Raw genomic sequence first — 8,676 nt, forward strand, 5'->3', positions numbered from 1 at the left:
TGGGTTATAGAAACACAAAAATACCAAGCATGCTTCCTCTGAAAGCGGCGTATGGCTGCCTAAATGGCGGGGTAAAAAACGGTCATGCACGTAAAAGCCGTGGGAGTTTCAGCCCATAAACGAAAAAAAAAACAAGAAAAAAAAAACTGTTGTTAGTGGTCAGACAATCCGAAACCGCTTACACAACTTTGGCTTGGGTGCAAGGAGTCCAGTCCGAGGAACAACCCTGACTGCTAATCATAGACCAGCTCGCTGAGCCTTGTGCACTCAACATGTGAGGTGGCAACGTCAGCAGTGGGCTCAGGTGTTTTGTACAGATGAGTCCCGCTTTTGCTTGGAACCTGCTGATGGTCGCATCCGAGTGTGGAGGCGTCGCGGAGAGCGCTTTTCAGAAGGCGCTGTTCTGGAACGACAGCGTTTTGGCGGAGGCTCTGTGATGGTCTGGGGAGGGATCAGCACACGTCTAAGGACACCTCTGTACCATGTAGTGGGCAACTTGACCGGTGTCCGCTACCAGAATGAGATCCTGCAACCCCTAGTCGTTCCAGTCCTCCAAGCGATCGGCCCTCTTGCGATTCTTCAGGATGACAACGCACCTCCCCATCGCTCTGCAGCAGTAAACACCTTCATCTAGCAGGCCAGGGTCAACAGGATGCTGTGGCCAGCCAACAGCCCGGACCTGAACCCCATAGAGCACATGTGGAACGAACTTTTTCGTCGGGTACAGCAACATCACCCTCCTCCTGCCAATCTGGGTCAACTGCTGCAATGGCTCCAGCAGGAGTGGAATGGAGTTCCCAGAGCATTCATATGCAACCTGATCCACTCCATGCGCCAACGATGTGTTGAATGCCTGACACACAACGGAGGGCACACTGATTCACATTGTTGTACCACTCTAGCTAAATTGTGGCGGCCGCGTTCGATCTTTGCTTTGTTTGTCATTACTCCTTGATTGTTCAATTATATAATTTTTAAAAAAAGAAAGAATTCGGTCTTGTCTGTTTTGTGTGGTGTGCTTGTCAAAAAGTGATCCTTAACTTTTTTTGAAGAGTGTAGTATATGTAAATCTATTAGATAATGTATTGCAGTGATCAAAAAGATGCGTGTGGGTGTTGTCTCCCCTTATTGGAAAGAATTTGCTCACTTAGGCGTGGCTGGTTAAGACACTGAAAATGCCTTGTAGTGATAGTGGTCCTTTTTACATTTAGTCAAGTTATGACTAAATGTTTTAACATTGAGGGGTGAATCGAGACGAGGGTCGTGGTGTATGTGTGTGTGCGTGCGTGTAGAGCGATTCAGACCAAACTACTGGACCGATCTTTATGAAATTTGACATGAGAGTTCCTGGGTATGATATCCCCATACGTTTTTTTCATTTTTTTGATAAATGTCTTTGATGACGTCATATCCGGCTTTTCGTGAAAGTTGAGGCGGCACTGTCACGCCCTCATTTTTTAACCAAATTGGTTGAAATTTTGGTCAAGTAATCTTCGACGAAGCCCGGACTTCGGTATTGCATTTCAGCTTGGTGGCTTAAAATTTAATAAATGACTTTGGTCATTAAAAATCTGAAAATTGTAAACAAAATTTTTTTTTTATAAAACTATCCAAATTTACGTTCATCTTATTCTCCATCATTTGCTGATTCCAAAAACATATACATATGTTATATTTGGATTAAAAACAAGCTCTGAAAATTAAATATATAAAAATTATTATCAAAAATTGTTTTTCGAAATCAATTTAAAAACACTTTCATCTTATTCCTTGTCGGTTCCTGATTCCAAAAACATATAGATATGATATGTTTGGATTCAAAACACGCTCAGAAAGTTAAAACAAAGAGAGGTACAGAAAAGCGTGCTATCCTTCTCAGCGCAACTACTACCCCGCTCTTCTTGTCAATTTCACTGCCTTCGCCATGAGCGGTGGACTGACGATGCTACGGTCTTGCTGAAACATTGCATTGCGTTCAGTTTCATTCTGTGAGTTCGACAGCTACTTGACTAAGTGTTGTATTTTCGCCTTACGCGACTTGTTTTTTTATATAAAAGAATCTGTCACAGGATAGTCTTACAGAGAGAGTACAGCTTTATTGATCTTGTGAAGTTTGAAGGTACAAATTAGGAGATAATAAACTGAAGGAGCAATGATACACAGGGGATAACTTGTCCAAAGCGAATAGGGCAGCAGAATGCAGGGAGAGAATACAAATATGAACCTTAGAAACATTCCAACAGTAATTGGACACTCCATTCAAACACAAACATTCTCAGAAATAGTGAAACATAAATGTTTGTGGATACATGTTCTTTTTGAACCAAGTTACGCACAGGAAGAGCATGCTTGATCCATTATTGGATTGGTCAAAACTCTGTACATTTGGTCAGAAGTAGGTGTCTGTCAAAGTCTCAGTGTTGTATTTACATTGATTTAAATGATTTATATTAAATGGTTAATTGACGAGCGCAGTGGCCTAGTGGATAAGCCATCGGCCTCCTAGTCCTATACGGAAGGTCACAGTTACGAATCCAAGCTCCCGCTCCTGGTGGGTGGAGGCTGGAGATTTTTGTTTTTATCTCCCAGGTCAACTTATGTGCAGACCTGCTTGTGCCTTATTCCCCTGTGTGTGTCCATCCAAAACAACAAGCACAAGAACAAGTGCGCATGGAAAAAATCCTGTAATCCATATTAGAGTTTGGTGGGTTATAGAAACATGAAAATAACCAGCATGCCTCCCCCAAAAGCGGCAAATGGCTGCCTGAATGGTGGGGTCAAAACGGTCGTACATGTAAAAACCCACTTGTGCAAAAGCATGAGTGAACATGGGAGTTTCTGTCCATGAACGAAGAAGAAGAAGATGAAATGGTTATTTGATCACACTGCAGATGGTTTGTGTTTCGAAGTCATAGATCAATACTATGCCTGGGCTTCATTTGTTCTGAGGGCTAAAGACATATATTTGGTGGTTGACCTTTTACCTTTATAGTACTGAGGGTTATACAGACATTGTCATTGATTTAGTGGTTGACCCTTTACCCTTTCCTCTTACTCACAAAAAATGTGGGCAATCAAAATTTGAGAATGTGATTTCCTAATTTGTCTAATCTCAGGGCCACCAAGCTGTGTATAAATACAGCTTTTTGATTTGTTCCACTTTCAAGGGGCCGGGGGCGCAACTTCAAACAATCACTCGGAGAATTAATTTGAGGGTGCTATCTACAACCTGCTAGCTCTCAAAGCCAATAAGGCAAGAATATATCTTGGGAACAGTCTCAGTAGAGAAAAATTAAAATTCACAGGGACAAGCTGCTGTTCCTGCCAGTAGACATAATTATACAGTCTCATATAATTTTTAACTGTGTTCGTTTTGTACCAATGGTTTCCATAGGTTTTACATATCCATTTCCATATCCATAGAATATCTTATTTATACCCTCTTGATTATAGGGGGATATTGCAGCTAAAGAACCTGCTGCAAGAATCAACCCCAACTTATAATCAACCCCCAGACACTCTTTTTCTTCTTCTTCTTCTTCGTTCTTGGGCTTAGACTCCCACGTTCTCTCATGTTTTTAGCACGAGTGGGTTTTTACCTGTATGACTATTTTTACCCCGCCATTCAGGCAACATAAAGCCCTTTGCTACTTACCATTGACTGAAGACAAATCGTCTGCAAATTGATCAACTGATTAGTGTTACATATATGACCATAACAGAATTACCTAAACATTTCCACACAGTATTTTTGATCAGACTCTTTATTTGTCTAAATTTACAGTTTCAACCATTCGAGCAAGCAATTCCTGTGTCTCTTTGATTCTATAAATGATTTAAGGACACATCCACAACATATTTGCATTGGACTATTGTTGAGGAAAATGTGTGTTTGGATCAAGTCTGAACTTACTGTTTCAGTTTATGTTTTGTTCGCTGAAATATATCTTATATATATTATATATATTAAACCATCACAATGATACGCGTCTGATAAAAAAGCAAAGCGAATCATTTCAGACTGCAGATTATCACTCATGGACTCTCAATTTTTGTGTGTGTTTACCCAAAAATCAATGTGTTCAGCAAGGCAGCATAAGGAACATGTAGGGCAGGATTGGTATACTTCAGCGAAGGTTTCAGCTGTTCTGCCATCAGTTCTCCATGGCTGCACTCTCCATGGTCAGGTTGCACACCTCTTGAGCAAATCTGGGCAAATATTCACATTTATTATCATTGAACTATCATGATTCACACGACTTAGTATTATTTTTTTAATGTGTACCTATTTTTACATGTATCTGTTTAGTGAGATGGTGGGCAAATGTATAATTTGTATGTGTAGTCTTTAACAAAAATGTCATGGAATAAACCTAATATTTGTTTGCCTGGTTGTCTCTGTGTGTGTCTGCATTGTGTTTGTAAAATCAGTTTCTATGGCAATGCGTTAAATACATTTAATTCACTTACTTAAATAAATAATTCTTTTATTACCTGAACCAACGCCCCCAAAAAGGTCATCTGATGATTTGTGCCAGTCTGCTATACATGTTAGTTGGTATGCTTTTTTGTTTTGTTTTTTGGGTGTCATGCAAGAGACACTCAGTATTATTCTGTTAGCAGCCTTGTAAAAGTGATCCTAAAAATGTTCTCTAGCCCTGTTCCCCACCAGACTGTGGTCTCATAGCGCTGCATTGGACACAACATTTCGAACACAAGCACGCGATTAACAACCAAACAGACCTACCAGCACCAAATGTTTATTCATCAAATTCAATCCATCATAAAACGTAAACGTTCAAAGCTTACAACCACCCAAAATAATAAGTGTACAATAAAAAGTAAAATACCAAGAAGCAAGTATTAAACAGGAGGGGTGGGATTACGACTTTAATTCTGCACAGAACCAGTCTTGCTGCAGTGTTGCATGACTGGCACTAGTACAGAACATGATTATGTCTGGTCCGTGCACAGGCGCACGCATGGTTACAGTTGAGGCACTGTTGAACATTAGTTTTCAACTTTTGACATTCCTGCCAGACTTCATCTGTCTTTTATTGTTGTTCATAGAGTTTTGAAAATATACAGCTGAATCTAACAAATATGTGAGTCGTATTTCAAATACCCATTTATGATTAGCTGGCGTACAATAATGGACTTATCGTTGTAAATTCATGTACATGTTCTTTGATTTGGAAAATAAAGATTACTTCACATGGATTGGTGAAACAACTCAGAAGGGCCCAACTGTATGAGTTACGACTGACCTTTTTTTAACAATGTCGCTCGCATCCTTCCAGATATCACTGGTGTGCTGGACAGTTGAAAACTCATTTTCCTGAAGAATAAATCGGAGCACAAAGTACCGATCGATCAACCAAAGAAGCTAAGCTAACCACAACAACCCTAAGACACTCACAAACACGCGTGCATACACGTGCATACACGCACACGCACACACACACACACACACACACACAGATTTGCAAACACTATTTTGCTTCTTTGTTGGAGTGGGGCTACAAAAACAAATTTATACATTTTAGTTGAACATTGTCGCATAAACTCCATACTGACTATCCCCTTACCCGCCAAAGTACTGCCAATCGAACTTTGGACCATGTATTCCACTCATTTATCTAATTTGTGGTGAACAAATGTATTTTGACGCGCTTCGTCGCAAAATCTTCTTTTTTTTCATTCAAGGGACGTAATCTAGCGCAGCGTGTTCGAATAAATCGAATTTTTTGGGTCGAATTTATTCCAAATCCGCTTGACATATATGAACTTGACATTCGATCTTTTCTACCTCAAATCATTGTGCCCCTTGAAATTGTCAGGGAAGCAGTACGTACGTGAGTCTAGAGTTAATTTTGTCAGAAGCCTGGCTGACGTCCAACAGTTGTCATCTTCGAAAGCAAGCAATCCAGATCGGAATTTAAAATGAAAAAATCTAAACAAGTGTATCAACAGGAGGAAAATTGTTTGTGGCTTGAAGATTTTGAAAATGCTGATTAGATCTAATACCAAAAGCATGAGACTTATAGGCTAAAGAAATATCTCCTATATAGTACCCGAAGGAGCACGATGAATACCCCCCAAAATACAGAAGAGGTAGATCTAGTGAGTGTTGGGATACAACTTGGCTTTAAAATACCGAACAGATCAACAATGCAACAACTTGACCTGGCTGGGTGGCATTGGGAGAAGAGAAGGGTAAGCTTATGTTAGTCATTATGGAACATCGTATTTTACCTACCAGTTGAATACTTCTGGTTGCATTTTCACTCAATACAATAATCAAGTTCAGGTTCGATCTCTTCAAACATGACATCAGGGGCCATGCCGATGAAAGAAACTGAAGCGCCGATGAACGTCAATTTCATTTTTGTAATACTGATGCCATAGAAAATACTCGATGATCTGTCGCGCACGCAAACACACACAGGAAATAAAAGAAATAACCTTGCCGGCAAAGTATGAACTAACCTTATTCCACTGAAGGCAATAAAAGCAGAAAAATTGGTTTCACTTTTTAATTTACCAGTTCCTTTTGGAGTTCAAGTACTGAACCAATCGCTTGTCTTGTTACGTTCTTGATCAGATCGATTGGCATAGCAACCAGTATCGAGATGCGCAGTAGCGATACTCTTGAAATTCGAGTCCGACCAATGAAATTACAGAGTATCGATACTCAAAGTCTCGATACTCGCAGTATCGAGGGAAGACCAATGAAATGAACGAAGGCCCACAGTATCGAGACTGAGTCTCGATACTGGGAGTATCGAGACTTAAAGTCTCGATACTCTGAGTATCGAGACTCGTTCATTTCATTGGTCTTCCCTCGATACTGCGAGTATCGAGTATGGAAATGAACCAATCCGTGGTATCGAGTATGGTTGCTATGCCGCCCTAGTTCAGTATCGAGTGTCTACAAAACGATTGGTTAAATTCTGATCTCGAGTGTGAACAGCACCCTGGTGCGCCAAAAGGCCCACAGTATCGAGACTGAGTATCGATACTCAAAGTCTCGATACTCAAAGTCTCGATACTCCGAGTATCGAGACTCGTTCATTTCATTGGTCTTCCCTCGATACTGCGAGTATCGAGACTTTGAGTATCGATACTCTGTAATTTCATTGGTCGGACTCGAATTTCAAGAGTATCGCTACTGCGCATCTCGATACTGGTTGCTATGCCAATCGATCTGATCAAGAACGTAACTTGACAAGACAAGCGATTGGTTCAGTACTTGAACTCCAAAAGGAACTGGTAAATTAAAAAGTGAAACCAATTTTTCTGCTTTTATTGCCTTCAGTGGAATAAGGTTAGTTCATGCTTTGCCGGCAAGGTTATTTCTTTTATTTCCTGTGTGTGTTTGCGTGCGCGACAGATCATCGAGTATTTTCTATGGCATCAGTATTACAAAAATGAAATTGACGTTCATCGGCGCTTCAGTTTCTTTCATCGGCATGGCCCCTGATGTCATGTTTGAAGAGATCGAACCTGAACTTGATTATTGTATTGAGTGAAAATGCAACCAGAAGTATTCAACTGGTAGGTAAAATACGATGTTCCATAATGACTAACATAAGCTTACCCTTCTCTTCTCCCAATGCCACCCAGCCAGGTCAAGTTGTTGCATTGTTGATCTGTTCGGTATTTTAAAGCCAAGTTGTATCCCAACACTCACTAGATCTACCTCTTCTGTATTTTTGGGGGTATTCATCGTGCTCCTTCGGGTACTATATAGGAGATATTTCTTTAGCCTATAAGTCTCATGCTTTTGGTATTAGATCTAATCAGCATTTTCAAAATCTTCAAGCCACAAACAATTGTCCTCCTGTTGATACACTTGTTTAGATTTTTTCATTTTAAATTCCGATCTGGATTGCTTGCTTTCGAAGATGACAACTGTTGGACGTCAGCCAGGCTTCTGACAAAATTAACTCTAGACTCACGTACTGCTTCCCTGACAATTTCAAGGGGCACAATGATTTGAGGTAGAAAAGATCGAATGTCAAGTTCATATGTCAAGCGGATTTGGAATAAATTCGACCCAAAAAATTCGATTTATTCGAACACGCTGAGCTAGATTACGTCCCTTGAATGAAAAAAAAGATTTTGCGACGAAGCGCTTACCTAAGTCAAAATACATTTGTTCACCACAAATTAGATAAATGAGTGGAATACATGGTCCAAAGTTCGATTGGCAGTACTTTGGCGGGTAAGGGGATAGTCAGTATGGAGTTTGGGTATGCGACAATGTTCAAATAAAATGTATAAATTTGTTTTTGTAGCCCCACTCCAACAAAGAAGCAAAATAGTGTTTGCAAATGTGTGTGTGTGTGCGTGTATGCACGCGTGTTTGTGAGTGTCTTAGGGTTGTTGTGGTTAGCTTAGCTTCTTTGGTTGATCGATCGGTACTTTGTGCTCCGATTTATTCTTCAGGAAAATGAGTTTTCAACTGTCCAGCACACCAGTGATATCTGGAAGGATGCGAGCGACATTGTTAAAAAAAAGGTCAGTCGTAACTCATACAGTTGGGCCCTTCTGAGTTGTTTCACCAATCCATGTGAAGTAATCTTTATTTTCCAAATCAAAGAACATGTACATGAATTTACAACGATAAGTCCATTATTGTACGCCAGCTAATCATAAATGGGTATTTGAAAT

The 8,676-nt window shown here is 40.2% G+C and overlaps 1 long non-coding RNA gene across 1 annotated transcript; it reads right to left on the reverse strand.

The window, feature by feature from the left end:
- Positions 1–3,600: 3,600 nt before the first annotated feature.
- On the reverse strand, positions 3,601–6,736 carry LOC138959147 (uncharacterized). The gene is made up of 2 exons (XR_011453638.1): positions 6,490–6,736; positions 3,601–5,338 (listed from the first exon to the last, which is right to left on the reverse strand). It is a non-coding gene; the product is annotated as an uncharacterized lncRNA (long non-coding RNA).
- Between the last annotated feature and the right edge of the window lie 1,940 nt (positions 6,737–8,676).

The sequence above is a fragment of the Littorina saxatilis genome, linkage group LG2, assembly GCF_037325665.1.
Source record: "Littorina saxatilis isolate snail1 linkage group LG2, US_GU_Lsax_2.0, whole genome shotgun sequence".
Classification (NCBI taxonomy): Eukaryota; Metazoa; Mollusca; class Gastropoda; order Littorinimorpha; family Littorinidae; genus Littorina; species Littorina saxatilis.